Source organism: Poeciliopsis prolifica, unplaced genomic scaffold (assembly GCF_027474105.1).
Source record: "Poeciliopsis prolifica strain line A6 unplaced genomic scaffold, Auburn_PproV2 SCAFFOLD004, whole genome shotgun sequence".
In the NCBI taxonomy this organism is placed as follows: Eukaryota; Metazoa; Chordata; class Actinopteri; order Cyprinodontiformes; family Poeciliidae; genus Poeciliopsis; species Poeciliopsis prolifica.
Window position 1 is genome coordinate 15,199,861 of NW_026562379.1, and position 12,461 is coordinate 15,212,321.

Genomic DNA, 12,461 nt, shown 5'->3' on the forward strand with positions numbered 1-12,461 from the left:
TTTCAGGCATGCCTGACATTATAAAAATCACACCAAGAGTTTCTGACTTTCAGCTCACACTCTGCTCTGAGAAAAGTCACAGTCTGCCGCATCACTACTCACAACAAATCCAAATTATAATCACAACTGAGAGGAGATACATTTTCACGCGTGTACTCTCTGCGATCTGGACGGTACAAGGACAGCCTTGCTGCATGACAAATGATGCAGTGGCTGCATGGATACGCTCAAGCACCGAAACCTTAATATTCCTCTTTTGTGCTTCTTTTATGTCAAAAGAGGCGACATGACTGCAGCTGGCACACTGTGCACTGCAGAGTGCACAGTGTGCCAGAGCACATGAGTGGGAAACCATTATAATGGATGGAGGAGGGAAGCTGTGCCTCTACTTCAAGCAAACTGGGATTCTGTTTCATTTCTTCACTTAATAAAAATAAAGGTTTGGCACTGCAGTGGGAAGCTCCCATATAAATGAAGCACTCTGAGTCGTGAATATCCTTCTTTGCCCCCGCAAACGCAGGCTCACATTAAAGCTAAACGCTGATGCGTTGCAAGCTTTATATGGTAAAAAGGAGAGCAATTGCATTGACCTCAACAAGGGAGGTTGCTTCTCAGCCTCCCAGAGGTTCTCTAGACCAATCACAGGGCAGCATAAGAGCATGTAAAACATGCATGAGTAGCTTGTAACATCGCGGGGAGAGTTTACGAAGCCAGCCCCGACATCTCTTATGTAACGCTAACAGGGATACAACATTCGAATCTGACAAGACTTCAGCTGAATAACAAGTCCACCTCTGCTGTTTTATCAACATTCACTCCACCGCTCTGCTCTGTCTGCTTTCACTTTAATGGCAGTAAACTAAATGTTAAAATGCACCTTTTTGTTAAAGACCAGCATGCATCCTCCGGTCCTCACTCTGTTGTTTAGAATGTGAGACGATGGCGCATTATCCACACACCATTGATTTTAAGCTGCATTTGAATTTCTAAAATCTTTATGTGTTGATAATTTAAGGCCTTCATTATCCTTCACATATAAATATTTGATTTAAAAAAAAAAAGCAGAAGCAGATCAAAGGAGATGTTTGTGATCAGGATCTTGTGGTTCAGGTACAGAGGTGAAATATTATCACTCTTTCAAAAAGTAATTTGGCAATTATCTAATTACTTCATATGACCTGTGTTGATTCTGTTTGAGGGCATATTGGCTCAACGACCTGATGACAGAATCTGAAGCAGACAATCACAGGAATATCTGCTGTTATTTGGTACTTAACATGGTTCAGCTTTTCTAAAGCTCTTAGCCTGAAGGGACAGTTAAGGATTTTGTAAGTGAAGCTCCGTTAAACAGGTTTAAACAATTAATGTTACCTGCAGTCATTAGCTATCTAAGCATCTTCATTTACTATAAATCCAGATTAGATTTTCCTGGAAAGCTGAAGCTAATGACTACTCCAGACCGAAAGAGGTTTCTATCATCTGAAGGATCCCCAGCCCAAAATATATCATGTCCACAATGTAATTTTAATTTTTAAAATTATTTCCATGTTTACATTCAGAGGGAATTAGCAATAAAAATGATGATAGATTATTTAATCCTTGGAAACAGGATGGGTGCACTGCCAATTATCTTCCTGTGTGAAACGAACTGAGAATGAAACGTCTCATTTCTGGCCAGACTGTGATGTGAAAGTCAGGCCAATAAATAACTTTCATTTAGAACGGTGTGATAGTTTTGCTTTTATGCCTTTTTTTGATTTCTTGTGTAAATGTTCATCTGTTTCACTATTGAAGAAATTAAAGCTACAAAATTTAGATACCAGCATTTGTATGAACCACAATGATATTTGAGCACTGAGTTGCTTTCAGATGGTAGACGTCCTCGTTGGTCCTAGACTAGCATATTGCATCATCCTCCTTGACTAAGACAATCTGGAGTTTGCTGTAAATGAAAATGAAACAGTCATACATTGTAGGAAATATATAAAGGTTTGGATAATTGTTTTTCAAGTAGCAATCCTTGTAAGATGTGATGTACTTACATTTTATTTCCAGCACCAGCCACTGGGTCCGATGACCATGAGGTTTCCCCCCGGCAGATTCTCATTGTAGCAAGTTGAAAGTCTGAGCCAAAGAATGGATTTGGGCCCTTGGGCAGCTAGCCTGCAAGCTCCTATTGTTTTTCTTTGAGGGATGAATGGAAAAACCTGCAGGCAGCCTGTTGGCTGGAATAATACTGACTCCCCCCCCCCCAAAAAAAAAGATTAAATAAACAAGCAGACTCTGATCCGGGTACTTTTTTTGTATCACAACAACAACCAACACATATTGGCTCAATACGTATGTCTACTAAGCCAAATCTACACAAAGGCCAGTTTTGAATTGGAATTAAAATTATTTGCAGTTTTGTACGTTTCTAACATTTATTTTCAAACTCTTGAATCTGTAGCACGTCTTGAGGAGACTGAAATGTTCGCTCATTCTTTAAAAGTTAGCAATTTGTTATTAGCTGCATCCATTTAGCTCCATTTATCACCTAATAAACTTGGACTGGCTTCTATATACCTGCTTAAAATTTGCATCTCCACAGCATGACGCAGACGCCACGTGATGATTCACACTGGTTCAAGGTTTTTGTGTCTGTTCACAGAGTTTGGAACAAATCTTGTGATGTAATGACCTCAGAGGGTCAAAAAGCATGATGAGAAAACAACATCAGCAGCCAGTTCCAAGTTTATTTATGTATTTTATATATTTGACTTTTTGCACGGGAGTTGCAATGGAAATTTTGTTGAATTCTGTTCAATGACAATAAAGGCAATCTATCTATCTATCTATCTATCTATCTATCTATCTATCTATCTATCTATCTATCTATCTATCTATCTATCTATCTATCTATCTATCTATCTATCTATCTATCTATCTATCTATCTATCTATCTATCTATCTATCTATCTATCTATCTATCTATCTATCTATCTATCTATCTCCTGGTTGATTTTATTGTTCAACATATTTGTTTTCTGGCTTGAGTAGAAAACATTCTTACTGGTTTTATAGAGAATGGTATCATAGTGAAGGTATCGTGACTGTTACTACTTCACAAAACTAAACAGGTCAAACCCAACATCTAAACAAAGAAACAGAAATTAAGATTATTAATCTAATTAACAAACTCACCTATTTTTGCAGATAAATAAGTTTTCTGCAAAAAGAAAACATTTAACATAGCGTAACTTTAATTCTACACAAACAGTGCAAAAACAAAAAAAAAAGAAAACACTCTATTTGGTAGCACCTGGTGATGCTATTGATGGCATCACACACATTTAAACAGGAAGTGCCGGGCCGGCCCCTCCCATACATCTGTTTGGGCTGTAGCATCTCAACAGACAATCAATGGTGAGTATAAAAGAAATAAACATATAATTTACCAGAAAAAGAAAAAAAGAAAACATTCATATTTATCAAATGGTTTAGAAGTGCTTGCTTAAAAAATATATCTATTCTTGGATGTAATCTGCAACATAATGCTACCACAAACAAACTTGGGATAGAGAGCGAAGCAAAGATGTGACAGCCATGTTTAAATGAAAGTGTTATGACCAACAGAAAGATGACAAGAAGTAAACAAACACAAATTTAGCCACTTTGACACAAACCAAACATAGTTATGTTAAGATTACACTTTAGATGTGACATTGAGGCTCTTGATTGGATTTTATTTAGATGTGGAATATGTCCGATTTTATTGTGACTTCCTGACAGATACACAGAATCACAAACAGGATGCTGAATATAAAATACCAAAGAGGTTTTTTTTTTTGTTTGTTTTTATTACTATTTTCAATGAAAATGGTTTGATTGAGAGAGGAGTTTCTAGGTTTGTGGTTCTGCAGCATCAAGAGGAAGAGAGGATAATTAGACTGGGATGAGGGGAAGTGATGGTGCAATTTATCAAACCACGTATGGAGAGAATTGTTTGAAGTCAATTGAGTCAATCCCAGTAAAATTAATTGAAACCTCTAGTTGCTACATAACAGAAGTTTGTGAATGTTTTTACGTGGCATTGTACCTGTCATCGCTTCGGGAAAAAACACAAACTCCAGTGACAGCTTCTCTCTGATTACATTAACAAAGTGCAAAATTACCAGAGAAGTCTATAACTGTGATCAAGTTTGCGGAAAATACTTTTTTTTTTTTCTTGGACCAAACAAGATTTCAGCAAAAATGTGTGGAAATCACACTGAACCGCTACGACGATTAGTCTAAGTGCTAATCAATGTCAACTATAATTACAGAACGCTGCAGTTTCTGTTGGTGGCTTGATAAACTGTTTTCCCCTGTCTGCCCACACACATCACATTTTATTTTTGTGTTGCCGTGGAAAGATGTTAAAAAAGAAAAAGAAACTGGGCTGTTCCTTATCAGAGGCGGAGGGCCGTCTCCAGGGAGAGTTTGCAACACACATGATTATCATCCATCTGTTCAATTAGCCGTCAGCTTTCTCAGAAAGCAGTGAAAAGACTGTGAGGAAGAAACCCGCTGATGGAAGTCAGGAGATGAGCAGCGGCTTTATGTACGTGTGCAGGCATGGACTATAAAAGTGAACACAAAACGAAGAAAAAAAACAGCAAAAAAAAAAAGAGATCGGTCTAATTTCCGATTAGAGCCTCACAAAATATGCATAATATCGATATCTCGCTTCTGACAAGCGATAAGGATAATGAGCTTTTCTCCTTCCTCTTCTGCCTTCAAGGAAATCCCATTCTCTGTAGTACAGATGTAAGTCTCATTATCTGACCTGAGTTTCTTCACTTCAATTCCCACCGTCTGTGCTCACTAAGCGCATCAGGCTGATTAAAGAACGTTTCTAGACGACTAATCCCGTTTTATGTCCGGCGTTATCACGCCTCACTCGGGCCCCTCCGTCCCCCTCACTGGTTCTGGTGGCCAAACAAATATCGTCGCCAAAGCTTGTGATGCTTGTTTGATTCCTCAGGTTCGCTGTCTGACGTAAACATGCAGACTGGGCGGCAAAGCAACGATGCACGGCACTTTAGTGCAGCGACGCTGAACAAACATCTTCAGCAGCATCTGGCTTATCAGCAAAACCTCACAGAAAGTATTCATAACCGTTCAAACATAACCGTTTTTCACATCTTGTAATAACGGAGCCGAAACAGTTGTTTTGTTTTACTTGGATTGCGAAAAGACCAACATAAACCTCTGAATACTTAAGTAAAAGAAAATGTATGTTTTTACCAAAGGAAAATCTCAATGTGTTGCATGCATTGGCATTTCTTCCACAAATTGCAAAACTTTGCAATTATATTTATACTGTCTGGTCCTTATTTGGTTTATTCGTTTGTTCTTCTTTTTATATTAGTTTATAGTTTTTCCAGCTCATTTTCTGATTCCATGTTGAATAACAATAAAGATAATCTCAATATGAATCTGAAATAGTCTAATTCATATTGATATGAAGCAACTTCCAGTAAGTAAATTTTTATTTATACAGCAAAAGCAATAAAAACAGAGACATTCGTAATATATTTCTTACAAAGAAGATTCTGCATTATTTTTTGGGTTAAAATTATATATTACTTCATTCTGGTCTAAACTCAGTTAAATACATTCATCCTTATGGTAATAAGGATGAATGTTATGCCATGACATTAAGTGCTATGTGTTGTAGTTTGCATTATAAGAGACAAAATATCCACAGTGAGATGAACATTTAGATCGTAATGGATGAGTCATGACTTTTTTTAGAGTGGTTTTTCTGTCTGGCTGAAAAACAAAAAGTCGTGAACCAAATTTTGTTTTCATGTCATCCATTTTCCTTCTTCCAAGAAAAAGAAAAATGATGTCTGAGATCGTGTTTGATGGAGTCAGTGCGCTGTCTTCTTCCGGGTTCCTTGGGGACAGTGGGAACGGTGTCGGGTCAAATTAGCATCAACAGCAGCCTGAGACCAGCATGCATCATGCAGCCTGGCGGCTCCAAAATGCATGCAGTGATGCACTTTATTTATCCAGCATGTATGCATATTCATTTGTTATATTTAAGCGCCTTGCATATACCACCTGATTATTTCCAGACAGAGCAAGAGACATTTTGACCTTAACGCAGGAACATTGCTTTCAGTACATCTCAGTTCTGCAAGATAATTAAATTCATCCACTTTTCAAATCTGGAAACGATGCCATTGTTTGTGCTTCACCGAGAATCTGCGTTTAGTCTTTGGGGCAGAAATGTTTGAATTTTGTTAAACAAAGTCAGCTGCTTGATGCAAAGCATAGTCCATTGCAAATAGCTTCATCAATTAACTCTATGATTTAGGTGGATCACGTCGATTGATCACACCAAGGAAAAGAACGAAAGTTTCACTCTGCAGCAAGAGTTTGCAGAATGGAGCTGCACTTAAGTTCTCTACAAAAACTTTATTGGCCACAATTTCAGCATTAAGAGCAGAAGGATGAAGCGGCATAACAGAAAACAAAGAAGACTTGTTTATGATAGAATATTTTTGAAATTTGTAAAGCGCATAATTTTAAAGAGAAAGAAAAATAATTCATTTTTGCAAATATTAATCTAAAGAGTGTGGCATGCATGTTCAGTCCTCCCCTGAGTCAATACTTTGCTGAACCTACAATCATTGCAAAACTAAATAATCGCCAACTAATTTATTAATTGACTCAACATACAGCTTCAAAAAACAAAAGAAACAAGATATGCAAAGCAGTAATTAATCCAAAACAGCGTGAAAAATATAGATGTTGCATTTAAGAACAAAATCTGCCTGTAGATATATTCTACCTAGAACTCTATGTGTGTTAGTTTTAGCTTCATATTTCTAATATTAGATAAATAAAAAAAGTAAGTTAGAATCTGACTACTCTTTAAAATTGATTAGCTGTCAAAATAATCAGTAGGTTATAGCAATAATCATTCTTTGCAGTCCTCATAAAATGTTTCATTTTTGTTTTGAAAGAAAAAAAAATCTAATCATATACCTTCATCTTCTTTTAAATGTACATTTCCTGCACTACTTTCTGTTGCTCCATCACATGAAATCCTTCCAATATACATCAAATATTGGAAGGAAAGTATAAAACAGTTCAAAAGATATGAATACTTTTGCAAGATATATCTGAGACACATACAAGGCGAGGGAAGTTTTGTTATCAATTAGCTTCATCAGCACGCATGCTGCTTTAATCCCGTGGAACTGAGAATTGATCATCCAAGCTGTGTTCCTCTGAGATAATCGCAGGAAGGCTGAAAAGTTTGCAGAGATAACTGGAGTTTTGTCACCCGGCCATCAGCTTCCATCTCGTCCCCAAAGTGTCCCTTGAAAAATGCTTTTTCTGCTGTTATAAATACAGGATCTTATGTGTCAACTGCATCCCTTCAACGCCGTCCTTCAGCAGATTTTGGTCTGATCAGCAAAATCCGCATGCAGAGGAAAACAGGCAGCAATCAATTTCTCCATCTGTCATCCTTATCAGCTCCAGCACATCCTCGCTTTTTTATGCATTACAGCTATCTTTGCATTGTCAAATGTAGCTTTCTCCGCTTAGAAAATAGTGGGGGATTTTTTATATTCTTTTTTGACAACAACTTTATAAGACAGGTTGTTACCAGGAGGTGGAAGCTGATAACCCCTGCTTCCCCCCTGGCATGCTCAGAGGGTATTATTCAAACTCATGCAGGCAAAGAGCCAGCAGAGATAGGCTGCTGAACAGTCAGGATTTCAAACAGGAATATGAGATCAACATGACAGGATCATGTTTGTGTGATCGCAGGTGCAGATTTATTAATCTGCGGCTGTTGACTGAGGTTTATTTTCTGTTAGTCGACTTATATTCCAGCAACATGCTTCAATCAGATTGCAGCTTATCAGAGGGAACAGACTGAGTGGAGCTATCTTCAGATGCTGCAGCAAGCGAGGCTCTCCAGCCACGTGTCGCTCGATAGCCACATTAGCCACATGATTGTTGCGGGCCCACTGACACCGCCTCGGCTTTCAGCCCGCCCCACCTCGCAGGCTTGTTAAATATCTAATTCAAAAGCAGATGTCTCTCTCACACAAGCATGAAAGGAGATTGATCTCAAGGTGATTCTGCGCCCCTCGCTGTGATAGTGTAAAAATAAACAACTTGAACTTTAGTAGTTTTCTTTCCGAGCACCGTCAAACAGAACCGAATCAAACGCTGCTTTTTTTATTTTATTTTTTTTTTTTTGTGCTCTTGATCTTTTACAAAGAGAAAGGCGCTCCTCCTATATGTTTTACATCTCTCCGTTTTTCTGCTGTTTTGCCACAGGTTAGAAAGGATAATCCTTTAAGTGGCATGACACACTTTTTTCATCTTTGCCCACAATATTTATAATAGATCTCAGTGTTGCCTGCAGCTGGAATTCATTCGCTCAGACGGAGTAATTTCGTCTTGTATGTGTCTCGATAATGGCCCCTGTGATGAGCCCCATGTCACTGCCCACCCTCTCGCTGATAGCCCACTGTCCACTCACCAGCTCTCTCATTTTCTCAGTGCAGGCCTTTGAAACCCAGAGACTGAAATTAAAGATCTGCAGATATAATACCTCGCTTGCAGCACTTTGGTATTCTTTCTCTGACTTGCTCAGCAGTTAAAAGTCCTCAGACTCAGCTTTGCAAAGTTGCTTTCATGAACTTGTGTGCATGAAATACTACAAAATATAAAAGTGTAACCTTTGAATTCTCTATTAGAGAAGACAAAATATCCTTTATAACCACAAACTGCATTGTGTTTATTTGAATATTATGTGATACTAAAGCAAAAAACTGTGGAGAGATTAACATTTATTTTCTAAATTGTGAAAGTTAAGCATCCAATCCAATTCCCTTTTCTTACAGAAGGAGGCGATCCCCATAGCATGATACTGCCACTACACTGCAGCGTGAAAACAATCCAAACCAGTTGATGTTGCAACTTTGATCCCCAATTGAACCGAGACGACCTGAATCAGAACACCTGAATCAGACAAGATTACTTTGTATTCAGCTCATTTCGACTCCCAAATCTCTACCAATGAAGATGAAACATCCCCACAGCATGATGCTGCCACTGCCAAATTCCACAAAGAGAGGAATTTGAATTCAGGGGGATTTGTAGTGACAGGCTGCACAGTCCTCTGTGGCTTTGAATTGCATTTCGCATGCAGCCACTGCACAGTGATGCACATATCTCTATTGATCGAGCAGCATTCAAATTTTTTTTCACACTTCTGCAAGGCCCCGAAGATGGAAGAATGTTTCTTCTCTGCTGGTTTGTAATGAAACCTAAATGATTTGCTTCGGTGGGCAAAAAGCAACTTTTGCTGCTCCTAAATCTGTTGAGTTTCCACAGATTAGAATCTTGCTTAAATGACACGATAAAATATCTTTCCTGTCTCCTGGTGCATTTCCCAAAAGCTTAATATAAGAGCTATTGATTGAATCTGGAGACACATTTGAAGGCTTTTATAATTGTTAATATTGATGGCACCGGAGATTACTATATTGAAATTCGTGGGAATACAAGAAGCGAAATTACTTTCTGTCTCCTGCCATGCTATTAAAAGCACTAAATTGTATTTATGGAGAGCAGGTATGGCTCGTCTTCCTGCTATGTGTTTGAATCAGCAGAAGGTCTCATTTAAAATGTCTAAAGGCGTCTCTGATTGATGCTCAGCCTTGATTAGAATGATGCCAACTGTCTCCCGCTGTAACTATTGTACTATGACATGTTTGAGGAAGCTTTGACTTCGGCGTATGATGACATGGTGGATTCAAATTAACACAGAGAGAATTCCTCGGAGTGCGCGAGATTGTTTTTATACGGACAATTTCGATTTCATTCAAATATGAAGGGACATTATCCTTCAGTAACTGTGGTTTAAAACGTCTGTAGAAGACGACATACTGCATTCATTTAGTCCCAGTTGAAATTAAAAAACAATTGTGAATCTTCTTACATAGGTGGAGAAGCCATTACTGTTGTTTAAACACTCATGTTTTCAACTTGACTCGTAAATGTGAGCACGGGAACAATAAAATGTTCCTCAATCCCGCGCTGTACCATACATGCTTTTTGCATTTCGTTTTTGCTATTAAAGCAAGAATGCGATTAGAATATAAAGGGGAAAAATATATTATTTCAGAACTACTGCATAGTGGAAATAAAGACAGAGCACAGTGACGTATGCATTGTGCCAGCAGAAAACTATTTACTACTAAAAGCCATAGCTGGAAGCAACATCGAAGCAAGGTAATGGACAAACCGTGTGAATGCCACACATATAATAATAATCAAGGCCAACTGTGCCTCATCAACTCTACAGCATACAAAAGTTGTTGTAAGTCTATTGGTGAAACGTTTCCAGCTTTAGAGGCTAATGTGGAAATATTAGGTTTTGTGTTGCTTTCTGTGTCAAACATGGAGCAACTGTAACCTTGTTAAAGTCGTCGCTCGGGCGTTTAAGGACTGAATTACGGGTTTAGTATGGTGCATGAAAGCAAAAACAAAGGCTTAGTCATAGTTCTTGCCTCATAGATAGATAGATAGATAGATAGATAGATAGATAGATAGATAGATAGATAGATAGATAGATAGATAGATAGATAGATAGATAGATAGATAGATAGATAGATAGATAGATAGATAGATAGATAGATAGAGATAGATAGATAGAGATAGATAGATAGATAGATAGATAGATAGATAGATAGATAGATAGATAGATAGATAGATAGATAGATAGATAGATAGATAGATAGATAGATAGATAGATAGATAGATAGATAGATAGATAGATAGATAGATAGATAGATAGATAGATAGATAGATAGATAGATAGATAGATAGATAGATAGATAGATAGATAGATAGATAGATAGATAGATAGATAGATAGATAGATAGATAGATAGATAGATAGATAGATAGATAGATAGATAGATAGATAGATAGATAGATAGATAGATAGATAGAGTCTTGCTGTTTGTGCGTGTGCATGCGTGATCTTGTACATTTTTCCAACAACTATGATGTGAGTAAGTCACTCCTGCTTGTGATTGATATAAATTACCTTTTATTGTGCACCTGCTATACCTTCAAGTAAATAACTCTCCAGGTTTGCCTTTTTATGCATCTGATACTCGACGACATGTGAGATTATCCCCAACAAAACCACTCTATAAAGGATTTTTTTGGGAGGGGGGGTTAAAATTATCAAAAGGCATGAGAAGCACAATCAAGAGAAGCTCTATCTGCTCGTGCTCAATTTAAATATTGTAGCATTGACCAAATAATAGTGTTAAACTGATACTTTAATAGTGAGATGTTCTGTGAACAGTGATAAAGATTCTGTTATCATAGCATGGCAGGTGTTGGGAGAGGCTGACCCAGCAAGGGCACCTGGCCTTATTTTCTAATTAATTCAGCTGTTATACATTTAGCCACTTGGGAGTTCTGATTGACTATATGTAGAGCAATGAACTCGGATAATGATGCCTCGGCAAAAAGTAACTACTGTCTTTATGTTTTCTCAATTGTTACTCCCTTTGGTACGAAACGTGTCTCAAGAGATAAATTGTACATAAATATAAATTTTACTTAAATATAATGTTATATTCAAAATATCCCTTGCTTTGAATATGTCACAGAAGATTTGACTTTAAAAAAATGTGATATTCAATGGTTTGGATCACCAAAAACATGTAATATGACAAACATGCGGATTAAAGGGACAGTTACTGATTTTTATAGACTCACTATAAACACTTCCTTCTGCCACATTTTCTGAAACACATTTTTAGATTCACAGATAAGAAAAGCAAAAAAAAAAAAAAAAAAAAAAAAAAACCTTTTGGAAAAGCCTTCATAATGGAAGACATACTTCAATATTTTATTCCATACTTCAACAAAAAAAAAAAACATTTATAAAAGAATTCTTTCTTTTTTCCATCATCTTCAATTTTGTAACCAGATCTTTTCCACTGCTTTAACTCAGTCATATAAACAAACTTTCCCTGGCTTGAAAGATCTTTTTAATACTCTGCATTTAATTTGAAGTGGCATTTTCCTTTTCTTATCAAGAACAAAAGTTTTAGTGTCACTTCTTTGTGATAAATTTATGCAAATAAGCGGCTGGTAAATAAATAATGAAATGTAAATGGAAGTTAATAGGCACCAACAGAAAGCATGTGTCTCTCAGCTAACTCCTCTAATGATGCATTCCTTTGAAATACAGAAGCGCAATCCGACGCCGCAGGCAGTAGTCGGGAATAGCCTGGGCACGACGCAGTCTGCATTTCAAATGGTCCAATCTTGGTTTTCCTACATTTGCTTTGCATTTATTTACATAGTCCAAGAAAATAAAAACATTCCGTAAAAATCCATTCCCCTCTCTTGTCATCGCCCATTTCTTAGCCTTCT